This window comes from Aquarana catesbeiana, linkage group LG04 (genome assembly GCF_042186555.1).
Source record: "Aquarana catesbeiana isolate 2022-GZ linkage group LG04, ASM4218655v1, whole genome shotgun sequence".
In the NCBI taxonomy this organism is placed as follows: Eukaryota; Metazoa; Chordata; class Amphibia; order Anura; family Ranidae; genus Aquarana; species Aquarana catesbeiana.
In genome coordinates this window covers 339328004-339355500 of record NC_133327.1, presented here as the reverse complement: position 1 = coordinate 339355500, position 27497 = coordinate 339328004, and the positions used below count along the sequence as shown (strand labels likewise).

The 27497-nt window shown below is 44.5% G+C and overlaps 1 pseudogene; it reads right to left on the bottom strand.

Annotated features, from left to right (window-relative positions):
• Positions 1-1039: 1039 nt before the first annotated feature.
• Positions 1040-17614, bottom strand: LOC141141250 (uncharacterized; annotated as a pseudogene).
• Positions 17615-27497: the final 9883 nt, after the last annotated feature.

Here is a 27497-nt window from a genome sequence, read left to right as displayed (position 1 = left end):
CAATCAGAATGAAATTGCACCAGTTGAACCCACATGGAAGATGTGCAAGGAAAAAGTCTTTTGCTGTCAAAAAAGAACTTAAAGCAAGACTACAGCTTGCCATTAAACATAGAGGCAAAGACCAGGCCTTCTTGAAAAATGTACTGTGGACTGATAAAATAAAGACAGGGTTGTTTGGCCACAGTAATAGGGCGTACACACGGTCAGGACTTTGTTCGGACATTCCAACAACAAAATCCTAGGATTTTTTCCGACGGATGTTGGCTCAAACTTGTCTTGCATACACACGGTCACACAAAGTTGTCGGAAAATCCGATCGTTTTTAAACGCGGTGACGTAAAACATGTACGTCGGGACTATAAACGGGGCAGTGGCCAATAGCTTTAATCTCTTTATTTATTCTGAGCATGCGTGGCACTTTGTCTGTCGGATTTGTGTACACACGATCGGAATTTCCGACAACGCGCTCCGATCGGACATTTTCCATCGGAAAATCCAACCGTGTGTACGGGGCATATCAGTTGACATATTTGGTGCATACCAAAGACAGCATTACAGGAGCAAAACCTCATATCAACTGCATATTGGTGAAAATGTTATGGCTTAGGTTGCTTTTGCTGCTTCAAGGCAGCGCTGTCAGTCATTAAGTCAATTAGAAATTCTGTATCATATCAAAGTGTGCTTGATGGGAATGTGAGGCTGAAAGCTGAAGTTGATTCAGAAATGGATATTTCAACATTTTTTAATTTTTTTATTTTCTAGAAGACAATTCACAAAATTACTGATGCTTTTATTTATGTATTTCTGGTCCCGCACAATGCTTGTTAAGTAATATAATTTCAAGACCAAAAAAATCAAATTGATACATTGTGCTTCAAAAAAAATATTAGATATTTTTGGATCTGGATCTCATTACACACTATACTTAATAAGCTTCTTTACTTTATTTCTCAAGTGTACAGGTCAGCAAAATGTCACTGAACGTCTTAAAAGTTTTGCAGCTTTGCTTATTTGTCTTGCTTGTGCAGTTGCTCTTCAGTTACATAATGCAGAGGCCTTGAATGTAAGATTCCAGAGTCTTAAAGTCCCATGGTCATTGCACCATCGATGCCAGTAGTACAGAACTTGCGACAAGCAGATTTGTCCCCCTCATAAATAGACACCTGGGTGATGCTGTTTTGATGCAGAGTGTCCAATGTAGTCTTGCAGTCCTCAGTGGTTGCTCTCTTATCCACGTATCTAAAGCATTCCATAGTTGAAATGTTATGCTGAGTGCTTTGCTTTGGAATGTCCAGTTTAATGTCAATGAGCCATAATCATCCAATGCAAAGAGCATGGGACAACAGTCATGCCCAGCTGCTATCACGCTGTTCTCCGACACAAATTCAGTCTTCAGCTGTAAAAGGCTTGTGTTTTTAGATGCATCAACCACAGACACAATACTGCCATGACTGACCCAGGCCAAATCATTTCTACTAGCGGAAAAGCTTACACTGTGGACCAAGCCACCATTGCCAGCACTTCCAAACTCCGACATTAGCTGCCCAAAAGGCACTTTTGATCTCCAAGGAATGCTAGCTAGCTTCTCGTCATCTTCCTTAATACACTGAGCAAAATTATAAATGCAACACTTTTTTGTTTGCCCCTATTTATCACGTGCTGAACTGAAAGATCTACGACTTTTTCTATGTACACAAAAGGACTATTTCTCTCAACTATTGTTCACAAATCTATCTATATCTGTGTTAGTGAGTGTTATGCCGCGTACACACGGTCGGACTTTCCGGCATACTTGGTCCGGCGGACCAGAGTGTGCCGGACAATCCGCCCGTGTGTGGGCGGCGGCGGACTTTTCCGGCGGACTTCTTCCCAAAAGCCCGCCGGACCTAGATTTTAAACATGTTTGAAATCTTTCCGTCGGACTCAATTTCGGGCGGAAAGTCCGCTCGTGTGTGTGCTGGTCCGACGGAAAGCCCGCTCGTGTGTAGGCTGGTCCGACAGACCAAATGCGACACGAGGGGATGGTATTGCATCTCGCGCTCGCTGCAATAGGAAAAACAAATCTTCCTATTGCGGCGAGCGCGGGGCATACCAAGCCCTTAGGTCTGGTATGGATTATAAAGGGGAACCCCGCTACGCCGAAAAAACGGCGTGGGGTCCCCCTAAAATCCATACCAGACCCCGATCCGAGCACGCAGCCTGGCCGGTCAGGAAAGGGGGTGGGGACGAGCGAGCGCCCCCCCCCCCTCCTGAACCGTACCAGGCCGCATGCCCTCAACATGGGGGGTGGGTGCTTTGGGGGAGGGGGGCGCCCTGCGCCCCCCCCCCAAAGCACCTTGTCCCCATGTTGATGAGGACAAGGGCCTCTTCCCGACAACCCTGGCCGTTGGTTGTCGGGGTCTGCGGGCGGGGGCTTATCGGAATCTGGGCGCCCCCTTTAATAAGGGGGCCCCCAGATCCCGGCCCCCCACCCTATGTAAATGAGTATGGGGTACATGGTACCCCTACCCATTTACCTAGGAAAAAAGTGTAAGTAATAAAACACACTACACAGGTTTTTAAAATATTTTATTAAACAGCTCCGGGGGGGGGATCTTCCTCCGGCTTCGGGGGTCTTCTTCCGGCTTCGGGGGTCCCTCCGCTTCATCTTCTCCCGGCGTCCGGTTGGTTCTTCTCCGCTCTCCGGCCTCTTCTCCCGGTGTCGCAGGTCTTCGGCCGGCCCCTCCGCTCTCTTCATGTAGCTCTATTGCGAGCGGAGGTCCGGACTTCTGGGCTTCTTGGCTTCTTGGCTTCTTGGCTTCTCTTCTCTTCCCCCAGATGTTGACACGACGCTCTCTCCGGCTGGACTGGTCTCTGAGGGCTGCGTTGTGACTTATATAGGCGGAGACCCCGCCCCCATATGATGTCACAGTCCCTGGGCATGCTGGGACTGTGACGTTTTAGGGGGCGTGGTCGACCACGCCCCCTAAAACGTCACAGTCCCAGCATGCCCAAGGACTGTGACATCATATGGGGGCGGGGTCTCCGCCTATATAAGTCACAACGCAGCCCTCAGAGACCAGTCCAGCCGGAGAGAGCGTCGTGTCAACATCTGGGGGAAGAGAAGAGAAGCCAAGAAGCCAAGAAGCCCAGAAGCCCAGAAGCCCAGAAGTCCGGACCTCCGCTCGCAATAGAGCTACATGAAGAGAGCGGAGGGGCCGGCCGAAGACCTGCGACACCGGGAGAAGAGGCCGGAGAGCGGAGAAGAACCAACCGGACGCCGGGAGAAGATGAAGCGGAGGGACCCCCGAAGCCGGAAGAAGACCCCCGAAGCCGGAGGAAGATCCCCCCCCCCGGAGCTGTTTAATAAAATATTTTAAAAACCTGTGTAGTGTGTTTTATTACTTACACTTTTTTCCTAGGTAAATGGGTAGGGGTACCATGTACCCCATACTCATTTACATAGGGTGAGGGGCCGGGATCTGGGGGCCCCCTTATTAAAGGGGGCGCCCAGATTCCGATAAGCCCCCGCCCGCAGACCCCGACAACCAACGGCCAGGGTTGTCGGGAAGAGGCCCTTGTCCTCATCAACATGGGGACAAGGTGCTTTGGGGGGGGGGCGCAGGGCGCCCCCCTCCCCCAAAGCACCCACCCCCCATGTTGAGGGCATGCGGCCTGGTACGGTTCAGGAGGGGGGGGGGCGCTCGCTCGTCCCCACCCCCTTTCCTGACCGGCCAGGCTGCGTGCTCGGATCGGGGTCTGGTATGGATTTTAGGGGGACCCAACGCCGTTTTTTCGGCGTAGCGGGGTTCCCCTTTATAATCCATACCAGACCTAAGGGCCTGGTATGCCCCGCGACGGGGCTAGCAAGGTGTCAATCTCGCCGATAAAAGCGGCAAGATTGACATCCTTTTCTAGTCCCGTCGCACCTGAGTCACGTTCAAAATGAACGGACTTGTCCGTGTGTGGGCAAGTCCGTTCATTCTGAAAGTCCGCCGGAACTCCGGCGAAAGTCCGTCGGAAAGACGGGCGGACTTAGCCCGCCGGAAAGTCCCGGCGTGTGTGGGCAAGTCCGTCCGTTTTAAAGTCCGGCGCACCTGGCGGACAAAGTCCGTCGGAAAGTGTGCCGGACCAAGTAGGATAGAAAGTCCGCTCGTGTGTACGCGGCATTAGTGTTCTTTTGCCGAGATAATCCATCCACCTCACAGATGTGGCATATCAAGATGCTAATTAGACAGCTTGATTATTGCACAGGTGTGTCTTAGGCTGGTCACAATAAAAGGCCACTCTAAAATGTGCAGTTTTATCACACAGCACAATGCCACAGCTGTCGCAAGTTTTGAGGGAGCGTGCAATTGGCATGATGACTGCAGGATTGTCTACCAGAGATGTTGCCCTTGAATTGACTGTTCATTTCTCTACCATAAGCCGTCTCCAAAGGCATTTCAGAGAATTTGGCAGTACATCCAACTGGCCTCACAACCACAGGCCACATGTAACCACACCAGCCCTGGACCTCCACATCTAGCATCTTCACCTCCAAGATCGTCTGAGACCAGCCCCCCCAGACAGCTGCTGCAACAATTGGTTTGCATAACCAAAGAATTTCTGCACAAACTGTCAGAAACCACCTCAGGGAAACTCGTCTGCATACTCGTCGTCCTCATCCGGGGGCTCAACCTGCCTGCAGTTCATCATCATAACCGACTTGAGTGGGCAAATGCTCACATTCAATGGCGTCTGGCACTTTGGAGAGCTGTTCTATTCACGTATGAATCCCTGTTTTCACTGTACAGGGCAGATGGCAGACAGCATGGATCCGTAGATCACAATAGGGATAAAACTTTTTTGCAGAAGGGAGTTTAACAAGACTCATGGTCACTCATTAAAATTAGAAGAAAAGAGGTTTAACCTTAAACTACCTAGAGGGTTCTTTACTGTTATGCCCCATACACACGGTCGGACATTGATCGGACATTCCGACAACAAAATCCATGGATTTTTTCCAACGGATCTTGGCTCAAACTTGTCTTGCATACACACGGTCACACAAAGTTGTTGGAAAATCCGATCATTCTGAACGCGGTGACGTAAAACACGTACGTTGGGACTATAAACGGGGCAGTAGCCAATAGCTTCCCTCTCTTAATTTATGCTGAGCATGTGTGGCACTTTGTGCATCGGATTTGTGTACACACGATCGGAATTTCCGACAACGGATTTTGTTGTCGGAAAATTTTATAGCAAGCTCTCAAACTTTGTGTGTCGGAAATTCCTATGGAAAATGTGTGATGGAGCCTACACACGGTCGGAATTTCCGACAACAAGGTCCTATCACACATTTTCCATTGGAAAATCCTATCGTGTGCACAGGGCATAAGAGCGGCAAGGATGTGAAATTCCCTTCCACAGGCTGTGGTCTCAGCGGGGAGCATTGATAGTTTCAAGAAACTATTATGCCCTGTACACACGTTTGGATTTTCCGACGGAAAAAGTGCGATCGGATTGTGTTGTCGGAAATTCCAATCGTGTGTGGGCTCCATTGGACTTTTTCCGTCGGAATTCCAGACACACAAAGTTTGAGAGCAGGATATAACATTTTCGATTGTTTAAATTCCAATCGTGTGTAGACAAATCTGATGCACAAAGTGCCACGCATGCTCAGAATAAATGAAGAGACTAAAGCTATTGGATACTGCCCCATTTATAGTCCCGACGTACGTGTTTTAGGTCACCGCGTTCAGAAAAATCGGATTTTCCAACAACTTGGAAACTTGTGTATGCAAGACAAGTTTGGCCCAAAATCCGTCTGAAAAAATCTGACAGATTTTGTCGTTGGAATGTCCGATCAATGTCCGATCGTGTTAGCACCTGAACGACCTCAACATACAGGGATATACTGATATATAATCACACACATGGGTTGGACTTGATGGACGTGTGTCTTTTTTCAACCTCACATACTATGTAATTATGTAACTATGTAATTATATGTGTGAATGGCTGTGGGAAGTAATAAAAAGAGTCCCATGGGAAAGTCACAAGTACTAAAGTATATAAAAAACACAAGGGCTAAAATCTGTTGAAGTTACTAAACAAACTATATCAAATTCCAAATAGTGGTTGCAGCTGCCCTGTAGATTAATGGATACACTTATATCTGTCTTAAAGGCACCTATTTTATTTGTATGTCATATAATTGTCATGAAATGTTGTATTATATTATGATACACAGTGGAATTTAGTCAAAAATAAAATCATTGCATTTCTACTGAACTTACTCAATACGTCAATGTCATTTATAGGCAAAAATAATACATTATTGAAAGCAAATTTGCACAACAGGTCAAATATGGTTCATCTCTGTATCTGACAGTATAATGGACAATTGGTATTTGTCAGTGAATAAATAATTCATTTCACACAACCACTTGCTATGTAAATTATAGTCTATGCATATTAAATCATTTAGCACTGAAATGGACAACTGGGGCCTAAGAATATCTCAGAGGACAAGATACATTTACAATGAGCTTACTCTGGTGACACTTTAACCTCCTGATTTACTGTACTTCACTGAGTTTTACAATTCTTATATTGGAATGAAAGAAGTTGTTTCTGCTGTATTGTTATTATCCATTTTAATTACACAAAATCAACACATCTAAGAAAAGGTCAACCATTTATATCAATGCATGGCAAGAAGAATATTTAAGAAGTACACAATCTGTAATTTAGAAGACAATATACAGTAAAATATTCTGTTCTCTTTGCAATTTTTTGCAAAAAAAAATCATCCTGAAAAAAAAATCTTATGTTAAAGCCACAAGTTTAGTTAAATTAAAAAAAAATCAGCACAAGATACATTACTTACTATTATTTTTTTTTATCTTCAATATTTTTATTAAGTTTTTACAAATAGGCAATACAAACATACATTGGTGGTATATCCACACCAAAAAACAAACAAAAAAACAAAACAAAAAACAAAACAAAAAAACAAAACAGAAAAAATCTTACAATAACATTTTGCAGACTATCATAACTATAGCATCAAAAAAAAGTGGCCAGGGGGTACAACATGAAGACATCTCCTACGCATACCCCAATTTTTTTTTAGATTAAGGTTCCATTTTCCCCCTAATTTCCAGGCAATTCCCTAAATGTTCTCCAGGGGGCCCATGTCTGACAACATTTTTCATATGTGTCAAATTTGTGTGACAGGAGGGTCTCCATCTTCTCAATTAGGTCCATTTCTGCTATCCATTCGTTAACTGAAGGGGCTTGTGTAGTTCGCCAATATCGCAGAATAACCAGTCTGGCTGCTATTAGCCAATGTCTTAGCAAACCTTGTTTGATATTTTTATATGGACCTGGTAAAATGGATAGCAGAGTAATTTGAGGTGTGTTGGGGATTAACTCCCCTGTAACTGTAGTATACAGCTGCATGATCATATCCCAGAATTGGCGAATTTGGGGACATTCCCACCATATGTGTAGCAGCGATCCCTTGGCAGCATGACATCTCCAACATTTATCTGATGTGTCTGGATATATTCGTTGCATTGTCATTGGACATCGATACCAGCGGGAGACAAGCTTATAGTTTGTCTCTTAGGCTTTAATTGTCGATGACAGACAATGTGTGTAAGTAAATGATTTCTTCCACTCTTCTGTTTGAATTTGAGTATTAAATTCACATGCCCATTTATTTGTGAATTCTGGGGGCTCAGGGTGTTTTTTTAGGATAAGAATCTTATATATTGCTGATAAAACATGTTTTGGTCTGTTACTTTGCAATAGGATGGACTCGAACATATTTAGGTTTCTATTGAGGGATTGGTTTGGAGAAATAGAAAATAGGAATGACAATAATTGTTGATATTCCATCCATTGCATAAATGAAGGCTGATGCATTGATATTAGGTTCAATATGGGTGGTAATTTACCCTGACAAAGCATCTGGCTCACTCTTTGGTGAGATTCCTTATTCCATATGAGAAAATGATTCCGGTCTACTGCAGGTGGGAATTGTGGATTGCCAAATAAAGGTGTCATTGGTCCTATCTGTGAAGAAAGCCCTAACCGCGAGATCATTTTGGACCACAGGATCAATAGGTGAGATGTAAGAAAGGGTGGAGAAAGGGTCATATCTTGGTGGTTACCCTGAAAGGGTAAATCTAACCAAGGAAGAGCCTGAAGGTCAAATTGATTCAGCCCCTGTTCTATTGACACCCATTGTTTGGTATCCGCGTGATGAAACCAGCTTACTAATCTGGTCAGGACTGCCGCCACATAGTAAAAATAGAGATTTGGTGCACCCGCTCCTCCTTTCATTTTAGGTAATGTTAGCGTTTTCCAATTGAATCTAGATCTCTTATTACCCCAAATAAACTTAAAGCGGGGTTCCACCCAAATTTTGAACAATATCTGTATGTATTCTCTTCCTTGCCTAGATGCTGAGATGCCGTTTAAAAAAATTTAAATCGCCGTAATTACCTTTTATTTTTCTATTCTTCTTTGCACTTCCTGGTTCTCCTCCCGTGGGAGTAGGCGTGTTTCTAGCCCCTCCCAGACTCCTGGGAGCTAGTCTCAGGCTTCCCAGGATACCACTGAGCATGTGCGGGAATGAGCGGTGAATGCTGGGAGCACAACATTCACCACATCCAGGAAATAAATGCTTGTGGGCTTCAAATGCCCACAATGAAGATGGAAACTGCCTGCAGTGAATAATATAAGTTATTCTTTCCGACGAAATCTGACACAGGCAGACATATTACACACAATATGTGAGTATGTAATGCTGAGAAGAAAAGTTTGTGAATGAACTCAAAAAAAAAAAAACGATAGATAGGTGGACCGCCGCTTTAACGAAAGCGGATTGTAGAGTAGAAAAAAAGGATCTAGGAATAGTAACAGGAATATTTTGAAAGAGATATAAAAATCGCTGTATTATGTCCATTTTCAATATGTTGATCCTCCCAAACCATGAGTATTGTTTTGAATCATATTTTTTTAGATCTTGTAGAGTACATTGCATTAAGGGAATATAATTTGTCAAATATAGCTGGGTCAGATCTGATGGAATATTAATTCCTTTGCTCTTGATTTTGCTCTTCTGCATTAAGGTACTTAGGAATATTAATTCCTAAGTACCTTAATGCAGAAGAGCAAAATCTGAATAAAAAGTTATTTTTCAACATTGTCACTTGATGTGGTAAAAGTGACACATTGAGAATTTCAGATTTTGAAACATTTACCTTAAAATTACTCAGAGCTCCAAAGCGCTGGAATTCTGATAGAATAGAGGGCATAGAAATATGTGGATTGGTAATATAAAGTAGCAGGTCGTCGGCAAACAAAGCAAGTTTTATTTCCTGTTGGTCTAGCTTTATACCTGTAATTGAGGGGTTCCGTCTGATTGCTATTGCTAAATGTTCCATTACTAGAACACAAAGCAAAGGAGACAGGGGGCATCCCTGACGGGTGCCATTTTTTATAGGGAAACTTGTGGTCAATGAGCCATTGATCCTAATTCTAGCGTTTGGTTTAGTGTATAATGCCAAAATCTTATTAAGTAAATTTGGACCCATCCCTAATCCCTATTTGCTTTAGTGAATGTTCGAGAAAAGGCCACCCAACCCGATCGAAAGCCTTCTCTTCATCAACCAAGAGGAGGCATGCTGGTATTTTAGCCATTTGGGCATGGCCCATTAGTAAGAAAGTTTTTATTGTATTGTCACGTGTTTCCCTTCCTTGCACAAATCCGGTCTGGTCATTATGTATCAAGCTAGGTATGAAGGATTGGAGATGTGACGCAATCAATTTGGCATAAATTTTTATGTCTACTCCAATTAAAGATATTGGACGATAACTGGAACATAATGTTAAGTCTTTATCTGGTTTTGGGAATCAAAGTGATATGGGCTTCCAATGTTTGGGTCAGGAATGTGTTTGTAGAAGAGATGGAATTAAACACCTGTAGCATAAATGGAGACAAATATTCTTTATATGTTTTATAACATTTTGGAGTGAATCCATCTGGGCCAGGACTCTTCCCTGATGGAATGTCTGTAGTTCTTCCATTGAGAAAGGGTTGTCCAATAATTCCCTATGGTCATCTTCTAATGTTGGAATAGAAGTTTCTTGTACATAGTCTTCAAAGCTACAAGTTTTTGATCCCTCGTTCTCTACAAAGGATGGTTGGGCCAAGTTGTAAAGAGCTTAAAAATATTCTCTAAATGTTTGATGGAGACTTTGTGGGTCTGAAGTAATTTCCCCCGATGACTTCCTTATGCTAGCTATAAAGGTCTGAGGAAGACGAGGATGTAATATTCGTGCTAAATGTCTCCCACATTTGTTTCCATATCTATAATTATTTAAGGCACATTTCTGTTGGTATGAACTATGCGATTCTGTCATATGCTGCAATAAGGATGCCCTTGTAGACATTATGTTGGCTAATACTTCTGGAGACTGTGAGGCTTTATGTAATGTTTCTAGTGTATGAAGCTTTAACAGGGAATTTTGAATGGCCACCGATCTTTCTTTTTTAAGACGAGAGCCATGTTGGATGAATAACCCTCATAGAACCGCTTTAAGAGCTTCCCATTTTAATGGTAGTGCAGTCGCATCCTGTTAATGATCAGAAACAAAGTTACCAATTGCTTCTATAATTGCTTTATGACAGATTGGATCAGACATAAGTCTATTGTTTAAACGACAAGACCAGCTTGTGCCTCAAGTCTGGGGGAGATATATTGGTAGAAATACAGGTGAATGGTCAGACCAAAAAAAGACCCTATTTCCATTGAGGGGTTCCACTCCAAAACCTTTGGACCTGATAAGAAATAGTCTAGCCTACTGTAAGATTTATGTGGTGATTAGGGATGAGCTTCAAGTTCGAGTCGAACTCATGTTCGACTCGAACATCGGCTGTTCGCAAGTTCGCCGAACAGCGAACAATTTGGGGTGTTCGCAGCAAATTTGAATGCCGCGGAACACCCTTTAAAAGTCTATGGGAGAAATCAAAAGTGCTAATTTTAAAGGCTTATATGTAAATTATTGTCATAAAAAGTGTTTGGGGACCTGGGTCCTGCCCCAGGGGACATGGATCAATGCAAAAAAAAGTTTTAAAAACGGCCGTTTTTTCAGGAGCAGTGATTTTAATAATGCTTAAAGTCAAACAATAAAAGTGTAATATCCCTTTAAATTTCATAGCTGGGGGTGTCTATAGTATGCCTGTAAAGGGGCGCATGTCTCCCATGTTTAGAACAGTCTGACAGCAAAATGACATTTCAAAGAAAAAAAGTCATTTAAAACTACTCGCGGCTATTGCATTGCCGGTCCGACAATACACATAAAAGTTCATTGATAAAAACGGCATGGGAATTCCCCACAGGGGAACCCCGAACCAAAATTAAAAAAAAAAATGGCGTGGGGTCCCCCCAAAAATCCATACCAGACCCTTATCCGAGCACGCAACCTGGCAGGCCGCAGGAAAAGAGGGGGGATGAGAGAGCACCCCCCCTCCTGAACCGTACCAGGCCACATGCCCTCAACATTGGGAGGGTGCTTTGGGGTACCCTTCAGGTCTGGTATGGATTTTAAGGGGAACCCCGTGCCAAAATTTTAAAAAAAAATGGCGTGGGGTCCCCCCAAAAATCCATACCAGACCCTTATCCGAGCACGCAACCTGGCAGGCCGCAGGAAAAGAGGGGGGATGAGAGAGCACCCCCCCTCCTGAACCGTACCAGGCCACATGCCCTCAACATTGGGAGGGTGCTTTGGGGTACCCTTCAGGTCTGGTATGGATTTTAAGGGGAACCCCGCGCCAAAATTAAAAAAAAAAAAATGGCGTGGGGTCCCCCCAAAAATCCATACCAGACCCTTATCTGAGCATGCAACCTGGCAGGCTGCAGGAAAAGAGGGGGGACAAGAGAGCACCCCCCCTCCTGAACCATACCAGGCCACATGCCCTCAACATTGGGAGGGTACTTTGGGGTAGCCCCCCAAAACACCTTGTCCCCATGTTGATGAGGACAAGGGCCTCATCCCCACAACCCTGGCCGGTGGTTGTGGGGGTCTGCGGGCGGGGGGCTTATTGGAATCTGGAAGCCCCCTTTAACAAGGGGACCCCCAGATCTCAGCCCCCCCTGTGTGAAATGGTAAGGGGGTACAAAAGTACCCCTACCATTTCACTAAAAAACTGTCAAAAATGTTAAAAATGACAAGAGACAGTTTTTGACAATTCCTTTATTTAAATGCTTCTTCTTTCTTCTATCTTCCTTCATCTTCTTCTGGTTCTTCTGGCTCTTCTGGTTCTTCCTCCGGTGTTCTCGTCCAGCATCTCCTCCACGGCGGCTTCTATCTTCTTCTCCTCAGGCCGCTCCGCACCCATGGCATGGGGGGAGGCTCCCGCTCTTCTCTTCATCTTCTTTTCTTCTTCATCTTCTTCTTCATCTTCTTCTCTTCTTCTCTTCTTCTCTGGGCCGCTCCGCATCCATGCTGGCATGGAGGGAGGCTCCCGCTGTGTGACGCATCCTCTTCTGACGGTTCTTAAATAACGGGGGGATGGGGCCACCCGGTGACCCCGCCCCCCTCTGACGCATGGGACATGACGGGACTTCCCTGTGACGTCACAGGGAAGTCCCGTCAAGTCACCGTGCATCAGAGGGGGGCGGGGTCACCGGGTGGCCCCATCCCCCCGTTATTTAAGAACCGTCAGAAGAGGATGCGTCACACAGCGGGAGCCTCCCACCATGCCAGCATGGATGCGTAGTGGCCCGGAGAAGAAGATGAAGAAAAGAAGAAGAGAAGAAGATGAAGAATAGAAGAAGATGAAGAGACGAGCGGGAGCCTCCCCCCATGCCATGGGTGCGGAGCGGCCCGAGGAGAAGAAGATAGAAGATGCCGCGGAGGAGATGCTGGACGAGAACACCGGAGGAAGAACCAGAAGAGCCAGAAGAACCAGAAGAAGAAGATGAAGGAAGATAGAAGAAAGAAGAAAGGAGAAGCATTTAAATAAAGGAATTGTCAAAAACTGACTCTTGTCATTTTTAACATCTTTGACAGTTTTTTAGTGAAATGGTACCATTACCATTTCACACAGGGGGGGCAGGATCTGGGGTCCCCTTGTTAAAGGGGGCTTCCAGATTCCGATAAGCCCCCCGCCCGCAGACCCCCACAACCACCGGCCAGGGTTGTGGGAATGAGGCCCTTGTCCTCATCAACATGGGGACAAGGTGTTTCGGGGGGCTACCCCAAAGCACCCTCCCAATGTTGAGGGTATGTGGCCTAGTACAGTTCAGGAGGGGGGCGCTCTCTAGTCCCCCCTCTTTTCCTGCGGCCTGCCAGGTTGCGTGCTCGGATAAGGATCTGGTATGGATTTTTGGGGGGACCCCACGCCGTTTTTTTTTTAATTTTGGCGCGGGGTTCCCTTTAAAATCCATACCAGACCTGAAGGGTCTGGTATGGAATTTAGGGGGACCCCCACGTGTTTTTTTTTTTTTAATTTTGGCCGGGGTTCTCCTTAATATCCATACCAGACCTGAGGGGCCTGATATGGAATTTAGGGGGACCCCCACATCATTTTTTTTTTTAATTTTGGTTCGGGGGTTCCCCTGTGGGGAATTCCCATGCCATTTTTATCAATGACCTTTTATGTGTATTGTCGGACCGGCAATGCAATAGCCACGAGTAGTTTTAAATGACTTTTTTTCTTTGAAATGTCATTTTGCTGTCAGACTGTTCTAAACACGGGAAACATGCGCCCCTTTACAGGCATACTATAGACACCCCCCCGCTACGAAATTTAAAGAGATATTACACTTTTATTGTTTGACTTTAAGCGTTATTAAAATCACTGCTCCTGAAAAAAACGGCCGTTTTTTAAAACTTTTTTTTGCATTGATCCATGTCCCCTGGGGCAGGACCCAGGTCCCCAAACACTTTTTATGACAATAACTTGCATATAAGCCTTTAAAATTAGCACTTGTGATTATTCATGTTCGTATCCCATAGACTTTAACGGTGTTCGCGTGTTCAAACAAACTTTTTTCCTGTTCACATGTTCTGGTACGAATCGAACAGGGGGGTGTTCGGCTCATCCCTAGTGCTGATGAGAAATATGAATAATTACGATCTGTGGTATATAGAATCCACCACAAATCAAGTCTATGGTCAAACAATTGTTTCCTCATGGCCCTCAGCTTGGAATAAGAGATATTGGAGCGTTGGGCAGAGGTGTCTAACTGAGGCTCCAAGGCTAAATTGAGATCTCCTCCTACAAGAATAACGCCTTCAGCGAAATCCACTAAAAGATGAAGATAACGTGGTTTGGTCAGAATTCAAGATGTAAAAATTGGCAATTATGAAGAGTTTATCCCATATCTGGAATTTAAGTAAAAGGTATCTACCATTGGTATCAGCTATATGTTCCAAATATTAAGCCGGTAAATTTTTATGAAAGGCGATGGAGACCCCCCTGGCCTTCGAACCAGACATAGTGCTATGAAACCATTGAGAGTAATGTTTAACTGAGGATGCCTTCGGTGCGAAAGTGGGTCTCCTGGAGGAGTATTATATCTGCCTTAGCTTTATGCAAACTGTATAAGATCTGTCCTCTTTTTGACTCGTTGTTTAAAACTTTGACATTATAGGTACAGAGTTTTAGTAGAGATACCGAGGAAGACCCCCTAGCCATCTTTAAAAAAAAAAAAGAGGGGGGGGACTTATAAAAAGAAAGGTTCCCTCTCTAGGGGCCCTGAGCTACTCAAGGTCCACAAGTAGGACACAACACTGGGAAAAAAAAAACAAAGGGATATGGACAATGTCCAAAAAAAAAAGAAAAATCACCAAGCCCTACCAGAGAGCTGGTGTACCTACAAGGGGGTTAAGTAGGTAGACCCAGAGGTTGTCTCACAGCAGAGACCCGGGACAAACAAAATATATATATCTTATCCTCCGCATAGTTTATTATTCCTTTTATTTTTCTCCTCCTCCTCCCCATTATATACATTAGATTCGGGAGAGGGGAAAAAAACCAAACACAAATTATAATGTTTAAGGGGGGTGGGGGGGGGGGAATGAAAGGGGGGGTGGTCCGAGCAGCATGGGCCGTGTGAGCAGTCCATCTGGAGGGAGGGGAGGGATGCAAGAGAGAAGGGAAAAAAAAGAAAAAAAAAATCTTTTCCCTTTCCTTTCTCTTTTCCCTCTATTTCTCTTCCAAGAGTATAGTATTATGTTTATATAATCTTCCCCCCTTTCTTCCCTTTCCCTCCCTCTCTCCCCAAATCTATCATATACATATATGCATACCCACACATACATACATTGTCCAGTGGTTGTGCGTACGCTTACCCAGATATATTTGCTGCCACACACACATATATGTATTTAACAAGAGCATGTAGATACCAGCACATTGGTTCATCTATCACGTGTTTCTCATTAAAGGGGCCCTAATCTCATTATTATGTTACGTAACCTTTGGCAACCAGATAGGTATCCCCAACATAGCTCGTCCACACCCCCCTCTAGTCACCTCAACCACTGGGGGAACCAATCAGGTAAATGACACCCTGACTGAACAGTTTGCATGTCGCAGAGCAGACCTTGATTTCAATAGTGAATCAGATAACATAGGTTTAAACACCCATATAACCAGTTCCTATGGGGCTCTAAAAAGATTTCCATAGCCTTAGTCCTAGTTTGGTCTAAACCAAAACTCACAGTCGTTATAGTGTATATCATGTTGCGTAGTAGTCGCAAATGTTCCATACTACAACATGATTGAGACATATAGGACTGGTGTAGCCTTTGCCCACCACATACAGCATCATACAATGTCTAACCCTGCGACACTATGAACCGTTCTGCAGTTTAAAAAAAAAAACTGAAAAAAATCATTGACTACATCTATTTTCCCCCCTCCTTGCCTCTCTCTTCCACTCCCCCATACATAGCACATGGTGGTAGGCCTAATGGTAACATAACCCCCTAGTAAGACTATAGAGCAAGTTAATCAGATTGCACAACAATGCTCTTCATACATAGCCCCAATGTGCCACCATGTATCACATACACTTTAATAGATACTGTTTTTTTTAGTTGTTTCCTTTGTGATTAAAACAACAAAAAAACAAAAGCAAAAAAGAAAAACAAAAAATTCTCATTTCTTTTTGAGTGGCTTAATAGTTGATAATCTGGGTTTGATCCCATCCTGACTAAATGAATTGTCAATGTTATATATAAATCCATAATGCTATAAAATACTACTGCATAACTCAACTAAAAAAAAAATCATAAGTTCTTTGAAATTTCATTAATGGTCATACCCATGGCATACTACAGGGGGTATTAGAAAAAAAAAAAAAGAGGGGGGGGCAAGACAAAGGGAATTTACAGTTGATTTGTTATTTATTGTTGCTTATGGAACTCTTCACTCCCTCTCCCCCCTCCTCCTGGTTAATAGTCATTGTTGCAGCTATTACAGCTGGCAGGCTGGTATCAGCACTTGATAAGGCCATTGCTTCAGTTCTTTCATCAACTCCCAAACTTTCAGCTCTCTTAAATGGTGTATAAGTCTGTGGCCATGTTATTGTTGGAAGGTCTGTCAAACCAAAGATTTTTTGTATAGCGGGGATATCGGATGGATCACGTATATTAAACCACCTGCCATTTTTCTTGATTTGGAGTTGGAGTCGGAAGGTCTAACGATATACGAGTTTGCGATCTTGCAACATTTTAAGCAGTGGCCTTAGTGCTCTTCTTTTCTCTAATGTAAACCGACACGAATCGTGTAATAAATAGACAGATGTCCTATTTAGGTTAACTTGACCTTTTTCTCTGGCCTTCCTCATAATCTCCTCCTTCTCTCTATAGAAATGTACACGACAAATAATATCTCTTGGTTTGGTTGAATCTATATTTCTAGGTCCTAAAGCCCAATGAACTCTATCATGTTCCATATTTGATGTCTCAGGTTTTTCCAGCAAAAATTTGAATTTTTTTTGACTGTTAACATAAGGTCCTCGGTACCTGGTATCTCTGGTACCCCCCTAATATGGATATTGTTCCTCTTATTACGATTTTCCTGGTCCTCCAATAATTGGAACAATGTATGGATGTGCGCCTCTTGTGTATCTAAACGTTGTTCTTGTGATTGTAGTGAGCCCGTCAAGACATCTAAGGACTGCTCCAACTCTACAGTCTTTACCCCTGTTGCCCGCAGCTCCATTTTAACAGATTGAAGCTCTTTGTGATAGCCCTGCTCCAAACGTTGCACAAAAGCCTCCATGTCATTGCGAGTAGGTAGTGCATGAAGATATTCCCTTAGATCTCCCTCCTCTAAATGCAGAGCAGATCTTTTCTCTACCTCTCCCTCTAAACCTCCCTCTAAACCTCCAGCCACTTTTATATGATATTTAACCCCAGCTGAAGAAAGGGTGGTGGAGATAGGGGAGGAAAGAGGTGAGGGAGACTCTATAGGATCAATCACATTTATATTTGCTGTGTTTGCTGTGTTTAATATAACTGATGCTGATGCACTTGTTCCACTTACCGCACCTAACCCAGCAGGGTTCAGGGGTTCAGGTGGAGCCATAGATGAAGGCTGCGCTCTCACAGCACTCATAGCAGCCTTTTAGCAGCTGGAAACGGAGATGGTAGAAATGGAGTTGAAGCCAGTGATTGCAGGGGATCACAAGCGGGAACACAAGCGGAGACACAAGCAGCTTCTCTGCAGCCTCCCAACTCTAGCTTTGATGTGCGGGAGCGAGACCGGCCACCAACAGTGAAAAACTCTAGGATGCCTTGCTGGCTGGTAGATACTGTAGATACCGTGGTAGCTGTAGGCGGACGGCTCGATGTGTTGGATACACTTCGCCTTCTCCTCCGTCCCATGGATCCCCGGGGGGGGAAAGAGAAAAGCCATAGGTTGCCAATAGATCACTGGTAATAGTGCTGGTTTTGCAGTGGGTTACCACATGGTGTGATCATGTGCAGACAGACACAGTTGAACAGTGTGAACTACCAGAGTAGGTGTCGCACAGCACAGGAAATAGAGCAAAGATTGCAAGGACAGCTGGGACTTTCACCTGCCGATCTCAGGTGATGCTTCTGCGGATCAGTGGGGAATCATTAGTCCCAGTCTCAGCTGGAGCACGGAGCACGTCTAGCACACTCCTTCCTCCATGATCAACCACTCCAACCACTATTAATTTGATGTGTCCCTTGTGCTGCTGGGTCATGCTTTCCTTGAAATCGTAATCTTCCGATGCCCCCAAACCCCTGCTGCCATAATCTCTAGTAGGGATGAGCTTTGAGTTCGGGTCAAACTCATGTTCGACTCGAACATCGGCTGTTCGCAAGTTCACCGAACAGCGAACAATTTGGGTTGTTCACAGCAAATTCGAACACCATTTAAAAGTCTATGGGAGAAATCAAAAGTGCTAATTTTAAAGGCTTATATGCAAGTTATTGTCATAAAAAGTGTTTGAGGACCTGGGTCCTGCCCCAGGAGACATGGATCAATGCAAAAAAAGTTTTAAAAACGGCCGTTTTTTCAGGAGCAGTGATTTTAATAATGCTTAAAGTCAAACAATAAAAGTGTAATATCCTTTGAATTTCGTAGCTGGGGGGTGTCTATAGTATGCCTGTAAAGGGGCGCATGTTTCCCATGTTTAGAACAGTCTGACAGCAAAATGAACAGTCTGACGGCAAAAAACAGCATGGGAATTCCCCACAGGGGAACCCCGAACCAAAATTGAAAAAAAAAATGACGTGGGGGCCCCCTAAATTCCATACCAGGCTCTTCAGGTCTGGTATGGATATTAAGGGGAACCCCGGCCAAAAATTTTAAAAATATTGATGTGGGGGTCCCCCTAAATTCCATACCAGACCCTTCAGGTCTGGTATGGATTTTAAGGGGAACCCTGCACCAAAATTTAAAAAAGAACGGCGTGGGGTCCCCCCAAAAATCCATACCAGACCCTTATCTGAGCACACAACCTGGCAGGCCGCAGGAAAAGAGGGGGGGACGAGAGAGTGCCCCCCTCCTGAACCATAACAGGCCACATGCCCTCAACATTGGGAGGGTACTTTGGGGTAGCCCCCCAAAACACCTTGTCCCCATGTTGATGAGGACAAGGGCCTCATCCCCACAACCCTGGCCGGTGGTTGTGGGGGTCTGCGGGCGGGGGGCTTATCGGAATCTGGAAGCCCCCTTTAACAAGGGGACCCCCAGATCTCGGCCCCCCCTGTGTGAAATGGTAAGGGGGTACAAAAGTACCCCTACCATTGTTAAAAATGACAAGAGACAGTTTTTGACAATTCCTTTACTTAAATGCTTCTTCTTTCTTCTTTCTTCTATCTTCCTTCATCTTCTTCTTCTTCTTCTGGCTCTTCTGGTTCTTCCTCCGGTGTTCTCGTCCAGCATCTCCTCCGCGGTGTCTTCTATCTTCTTCTCCTCGGGCCACTCCACACCCATGGCATGGGGTGAGGCTCCCGCTCTTCTCTTCATCTTCTTCTCTTCTTCATCTTCTTCTTCCTCTTCTTCTCTTCTTCTCTCCTTCATCTTCTTCTCTGGGCCGCTCCGCACCCATGCTGGCATGGAGGGAGGCTCCCACTGTGTGACGCGTCTCCTCTTCTGACGGTTCTTAAATAACGGTGGGTTGGGCCACCCGGTGACCCCACCCCCCTCTGACGCACAGGACATGACGGGACTTCCCTGTGGCATTCCCCGTGATGTCACAGGGAAGTCCCGTCAAGTCACCATGCGTCAGAGGGGGCGGGGTCACCGGGTGGCCCTGCCCCCATTATTTAAGAACCGTCAGAAGAGGAGACGCGTCACACAGCGGGAGCCTCCCTCCATGCCAGCATGGGTGCGGAGTGGCCCGGAGAAGAAGATGAAGAAGAGAAGAAGAGGAAGAAGAAGATGAAGAAGAGAAGAGTGGGAGCCTCCCCCCATGCCATGGGTGCGGAGCGGCCAGAGGAGAAGAAGATAGAAGACACCGCGGAGGAGATGCTGGATGAGAACACCGGAGGAAGAACCAGAAGAGCCAGAAGAAGAAGATGAAGGAAGATAGAAGAAAGAAGAAAGAAGAAGCATTTAAATAAAGAAATTGTCAAAAACTGTCTCTTGTCATTTTTAACATTTTTGACAGTTTTTTAGTGAAATGGTAGGAACCCCCTTACCATTTCACACAGGGGGGGGCCTGGTATGGAATTTAGGGGGACCCCCACATCATTTTTTTTTTAAATTTTGGTTCAGGGTTCTCCTGTGGGGATTTCCCATGCCGTTTTTATCAATGAACTTTTATGTGTATTGTCGGACCGGCAATGTAATAGCCGCGAGTAGTTTTAAATGACTTTTTTCCTTTGAAATGTCATTTTGCTGTCAGACTGTTCTAAACACGGGAAACATGCGCCCCTTTACAGGCATACTATAGACACCCCCCAGGTACGAAATTTAAAGGGATATTACACTTTTATGTTTGACTTTAAGCATTATTAAAATCACTGCTCCTGAAAAAACGGCCGTTTTTAAAACTTTTTTTTTGCATTGATCCATGTCCCCTGGGGCAGGACCCAGGTCCCAAACACTTTTTATGACAATAACTTGCATATAAGCCTTTAAAATTAGCACTTTTGATTATTCATGTTCGTGTCCCATAGACTTTAATGGTGTTCGCGTGTTCGAACAAACTTTTTTCCTGTTCCCATGTTCTGGTGTGAACCGAACAGGGGGGTGATCGGCTCATCCCTAATCTCTAGGTTCAGCAGTGGGTTACAGAATAGAGGAAGCTGTGAAAGGCACTTTCACCCAGCTCCTCCATTCATGGAAGCAGGTAATACAGGTTCTATGAATGAAACAGGAACTATTATATTCATAGATTTATAAAAAGTGGGGTGCTTGTGCGCTACTCAAAGTGTACAACGATTAAAATATTTGAGAGAGTGTAAATCAATATGTATAAAGCTGCTGAACTTCTGAAGTGTCACCAACACCAAATGATAAATTATAACAGTGAAGTGAAGCAGCGCTATATATTAACACTCAAAAATGACCAATAAATGCAGCAAGATAATAAAGTGCTAAATAAACGTAATAAAGTGCTAATGATATTGTATTATGACTAATATAAGGTCAAAGTGCAACTGTGCAATAAACGGTTGGTCAAAAAACGTGCATATAATCTCATAAATAATTCATAGTCTTTTCAGCTGTGGAAATTAGTGCAAAAGGGAGGGGGAGTAGAAGAAAAAAGTGTCCATGTGCAAAAACGGGATTGAATGTGATAATGACTTGCAGATCCCTTATAACAATCCACATCCAGTGTGCTTCTAGGTCATCTTCAAGGTAGACCCCAATGGGTCTAGTCGAGCATCAAGATATTCATCACTTGTGGTAAGCTGTGTCTCCTTCCTCTCTGTTGTGGATCTTCCAGCTGAACAGGGAACAGCTGCAGCTTTCAATGACTCCTTTACTGTATGGTCTGTGCCCTGCGATAACCTCACTCCAAATACTCAGTGATACTTCCAGGTCACCAGCAGACAATAGGAATCTCAATACTCCAGTCAGGCAATACCCAGTCTATGGTAAGGTTACTAAAATTTTGATAACACCTTGCTTCTAGCTCTTCAACACACAGTGGCAATCTCCATACTCCAGTTAGGCGATTCACAATCTTTTGTAAGATTATTTAAATTTCCAGGGAACCTCCTCTGCCGCCAGATCCCGCAGTGTCTTCTCTCTGTGTCCTATCAAAAAATAGTAATAATGCCCTGTACACACGGTCGGACTTTCCGACGGAATATGTGCGATCGGAGCTTATTGACGGAAATTCCAACCGTGTGTGGGCTCCATCTGACTTTTTCCATCGGAATTTCCGACACACAAAGTTTGAGAGCAGGCTATAAAATTTTCCAACAACAAAATCCGTTTGCGTAAATTCCGACCATGTGTGGACAATTCTGACTCACAAAGTGCCGCGCATGCTCAGAATAAATTAAGAGACGAAAGCTATTGGCTACTGCCCCATTTATAAAACCAATGTAGGTGTTTTACGTCGCCACGTTCCGAACGATCGGATTTTCCGACAACTTTGTGGGACCGTGTGTATGCAAGACAAGTTTGACCCAACATCTGTCAGAAAAAATCCATGGATTTTGTTGTCAGAATGTCCGATCAATGTCCGAGCATGTGTACAGGGCAATAATAGTATCGTACAGAAGTAATAAAAACAAGAGCAAAGTTTTTGACAAATCCTTTTTAAAAAAATAAAAAAACAGGGTCCCTCAATGTAAATCCATTGTCAAATCCGGAAAAAAAAAAAACACTCCTCCTTCTGGGACGGCCTCTGGCGGAATACCTTCGGCCAGAGGCAAGTTTTCTTTACATCAAGAGAAAAAAGGTGATGGGGAGGGAGCAGTAGATCATTAACCTACTCATGATAGTATTTAACAAATTAAATATTAAAAACAATATTTAAAATGTTTTAAAAAAGCACCTCATCACCCTGCACAAACAAATGTAAACATATGCATAGACCATGCATGTGTATGTAAACAGCAACTGTGCCACACATGTTATATATCACTGCAAATATTTCCTCATTTACAGTTTAATATAAATTGATGAACTGTAAAACCATTTGCCCTTTGGAAGATTTACCCCCCTTCATGACCAGGGCACTTTTTACAAATGTGGGAATGTAAATATCCCCTATGATAGCAATAGGTAGTGACAGGTACTCTTTTTTGAAAAAATTGGGGTGTACTAGACCCTAGATCTCTCCTCTGCCCTCAAAGCATCTGACCACACCAAGATCGGTGTGATAAAATGCTTTCCCAATTTCCCAATGGCGCTGTTTACATCCGGCAAAATCTAAGTCATGAAATGCTCGTAGCTTTCAGTTTCTTAGGCCATAGAGATGTTTGGAGCCATTCTGGTCTCTAATCAGCTCTATGGTCAGCTGGCTGAATCACCGGCTGCATTCTCAGGTTCCCTGTTGGGGACAGGAGAGCCAGAGAAAAACACTTTTTTCTCACTTGCTTTTACATGAAAGCCGACCGCTGGCTGAAAAGAATGATACCAAGATGATACCTAAACCTGCAGGCATCATTCTGGTATAACCACTCAAAGTCCAGCAACATACCAGTACGTAGGGCATATATTGTAAACTTTTTTTCATGCAGCCTGTGGGCTGAACGAAAAAAAGAGATTGATCGGTGGGTATGCCCACCATTAGAATACCTCCCTTCATCCACCCACTTCTAATGATGGGCATACATGCACCGTTTATATATGCCGAAGCATGGGGGCATCCTCCCGCAAAAGGTAGGAGCAAATCGCTCCTCCGCCCACTGCTGCCCCTACGCTTCGGTATATATGCTAAAGTATGTAACTGTGGTGGTGAAATCACCTCCGACAGTGCTGGAGTCACGGCTTTATGTATCGTGGGAGCAAATTCTGTTGATGTCAAGATAAATAAATCCGCGCTGCAACTGAATGGTGTACCTGCTAAGCAAATGATGGTTAACAATAAAACAAAGTAACATTACAGCATAACAGTAAGACTTACCATACCTGCAAAGCAAATACAAAAATACATAGTAAAAAATAAAACATTTAACGCAACCTGTGCCTAAAATATATATATGCCAAACTTTTTTTTGTAACTTTTATAACTGTAACCGTTTCCAGGTTCGGGTCTCTCAAAATGCGATGGCATCTTGGGAGACCCCGTGAAAGTGTGTCCTAGTCTGTGCAGTGCTGTACCCTACGCTAAAACTCAACTAGTGTATGATAGCGATCAAAACATTCACCAATGCAAAGACCAGGATTGTCAGGACAGGAGGGACAATAATACCGGGTGTCACGCCTATATTTGCGCTTTCTGCAGACACAACATTTTCTTTGGGGGGCTCGTTGGGTAGGGGTAATCTGGAGGACATAAGGAAAATGCCTCTCATGCAGCCAGCTTACTGCATTTGGTTGGGGAAGGTGAGGTGGAGCACCGTCTGGAAACAGAAGGGCTCTGACGATCTCTTCCTGGATTTTAAGGAAGGATCCACTCCGTCCTGAAGCTCTGTATAGCACATAAGCGTTCAGCAAAGCCAATTGAGATAAGTATACAGACACTTTTTTATACCAGCATCTGGCCTTACGGGCAATTAGGTATGGCGCCAACAACTGGTCGTTGAAGTCCACCCCTCCCATATTGAGGTTATATTCATGGACACAGAGGGGTTTCTCCACAACACCAGTTGCCGTAGTAATTTGGACCGTCGTGTCTGCATGAAGGGAGGTAAGAATGAAAACATTCTTATTATCCCTCCACTTCATAGTGGGAAAATTATTACACTGCAAGCAGGCTCTCCCCCAGCCTAAGACGGGAATCTACAAGCCGCTGGGGAAAGCCCCGGCGATTAGGTCACACGGTGCCACATGCTCCAATCTGCTGATCAAAAAGGTGACTAAAAAGTGGCACGCTCGTGTAATAATTGTCCACATATAAATGGTACCCCTTTCAGAATAAGGGTGACACCAAGTCCCACACAATCTTGCCAGCGCTTCCTATGTAGTCAGGGCAGTTTGTTGGCTCTACGTGACTATCTTTGCCCTCGTAAACCATAAAACTATATGTATAGCCTGTGGCCCTGTCACAGAGCTTATACATCTTGACCCAGTATCTGGCACGCTTACTGGGAAGGTTCTGTTTGAATGACAAGCGACCAGAAAACTTAATCAGGGACTCATCAATGCAGACAACTTGATGGGGAGTAAGCAAGTCTGCAAAATGTTGGTTGAAGTGGTTTACGAGGGGCCGAATTTTGTAGAGTCGATCGTATTCAGGGTCTCCACGAGGACGACAGAGTTCATTGTTGTTGAAGTGCATGAACCGCAAAATTTGCTCATATCGTGCCCTGGTCACGGAGGCAGAGAACAAGGGCATATGGTGAATTGGGTCAGTGGACCAATATGACCGTAACTCACTCTTTTTAGTTATGCCCATGTTGAGGGAAATGCCCAGAAAGATCTTAAATTCGGAAACTGTAATTGGTTTCCAATCTCTGGCAAGGGAGGACTGGGGAATAGTGGCGATGTGTTGACCAGCGTACAAATTGCTTTGGTCCACAATAGATCTATAGAGATCTTCGGTGAAAAACAGCGAATAAAAATCAAGTGGCATAAAATCAACTGAATGCCGGGTTGGCCAGTGAATGGGGGAAGTGCGGGTGCTGCAGAAGTAGTGGGTTCCCAATTCGGATTGGAGAATGCAGCAGGAAGGGCACTATGGGCACAAAGGGCCTGTGTTCATCTTCTTGGTGGCAGCGGGACACTACTTGTGCTTGCCACCTCACCAGCTTGAACTGCACTTATGGGACTCACCATGTCACCAAGTGTTACTGCAGTGCTGGATGTACGACCAGGGTGTACTAGGCCACTGGTGCTTGCCAGTTCAGAAGGAATAGCGGCGCTAGTACTGCTCTGCTCCACACGAGGGACCTGCGGTTCTTGCACATCAAGGACAGAAGAAGAAGTTTGGGGTCTGGTATGCCTGACCTTGGCAGGGACCACAACTCCGTCATCAGAGCTATCTGTCATGGAGCCGCTGCTGTCTACAGGTTCGTATTCTGAGCCTGAATCTGACAGATGAGTGACTTCCACTTCACTATCTGTCATGCTCAGAAACGTGTAGGCCTCTTCACTAGTGTACCTTCGATTTGCCATTTTGGGCTCTAAATTTAGTGGTACACTAGTGAAACTCACAGACAAAAAAGCTCCCGACTGTTAGCGACTGATTCAAAACGCTACTAAAAAACTGTTAGCGATCGCAGGTTTCAGGTCTGACTCTGCAAACGCTGCAGTTATGTGTTTAGTGTTTTGTAAGTGACAGTGATCGATCGATACTGCACTTGGGTGGGCTGGGCAGGGCTGGGCCAAGGGGCAAAACGCAGGTGCTAGCAGGTATCTGGGCTGATCCCGCTAACACTGTGTTTTTGGGGACCCTAAACTGCTGGGGACACTAGTATAGATCTGATCGGATCAGATATTGATCCGTTCAGATACTATAAGACTAAGGGAGGTGTATGCTGCGTGCGTGGGTGTTAGCGGTACTGGCACTAACCTGGCACTGCCTGGGGCAACGCAGACCTTATCTGACCCTAAAAACGTAACTTATATCACCGCCGGGCGATTAGGGGGTTAAACCTTTATTAGGTAATAAATGGCGGGTGCCCTAAAACCATAATAAACAAACTAACTAACCAGCGTCATATGCTATTAGGTAGCATATGGGGGTCCCTGTCACTATAAAACACTGACGGCGAACCTATATACTTACCTCCCTAACTAGCGTCACCTATGTCACTAATACAGCAATTAGAAAAACGATCGCTTAGTGACACTGGCGACGGGGGGTGATCAAAGGGTTAACCTTTATTAGGGGGGGTTAGAGGGGTACCCTAGACCTAAAGGGGGGTACCCTAGACCTAAAGGGGGCTAACCCTAACTGCCCTAACACTTATAACTGTCACAAACTGACACCAATGCAAAAAAAAACTGCTATTGGTGTCACTGTGACAGGGGGTGCAGGGGGGTGATTGGGGGGTGACTGGGGGGTGAAAAGTGTGCCTGCATGTTCTACTGTAAGTGTAGTGTTGTGCAAACTCACATTGATGTTTTCTCTCCTCGGCGCCGGAACGAAAAGAACGGCTCGAGGAGAGATGACAACACTTCCTCCGCTTCTGTTTACATTACAGAAGCTGAGGAAGCTTGTCATTCGCCAAGAGCGATTGCAAGGGAATGAGTGGCATCCCTCTCACCTCTGATCGCCCCTGACCTGAATCTGACCGCCGCAGGCACCAAGGGGGGTCCGATCGGACCCCCCGCCCGCGGTCAGGCTGGGGCGTACAGGTAAGTCCTTATGCCTGCCCGTGCCATTGTGCCGACGTACATTGTCGTGCAGCGGTCGGCAACTGGCTAACTGACAATTGTGCAGTCATGCGACGCTGTACCCAAATCAAATTTATGTCCTTCTTTTTCCCACAAATAGAGATTTATTTTGGTGGTATTTGATCACCTCTGCGGTTTTTATTTCACAGGATAAAACAGCCTTTTTACACAATGCAGAGGATTAGCCCCTAAAGTTCCACAGTGAGTATAAGAAGCATGCTATTCTGCATATACAGACAGATTTTACTGTTGTGGGTTTAGTAACACTTTAAAGAGCCACCTATTAAAATTTTGGATATGATAATTTGTTGCCATTTGTAGGCATACGCAGTTCTGAGTCTTGAAGCATTTGGTATCTATTTACTTCACACAACCTCATATTTTAATTTGTATACAAAATGGGGATTAAATTATTTTCATGCAATAATTTTTTTTTTTATAATTTTTTTAAAGAAAATATAGATTACATATGCAGTTTTGCAAATATCATACAACATAAAAAAAGTAACTACCTCTTTTTATTCCACAGAGCCTATTATTTAGAGCATGCATAATG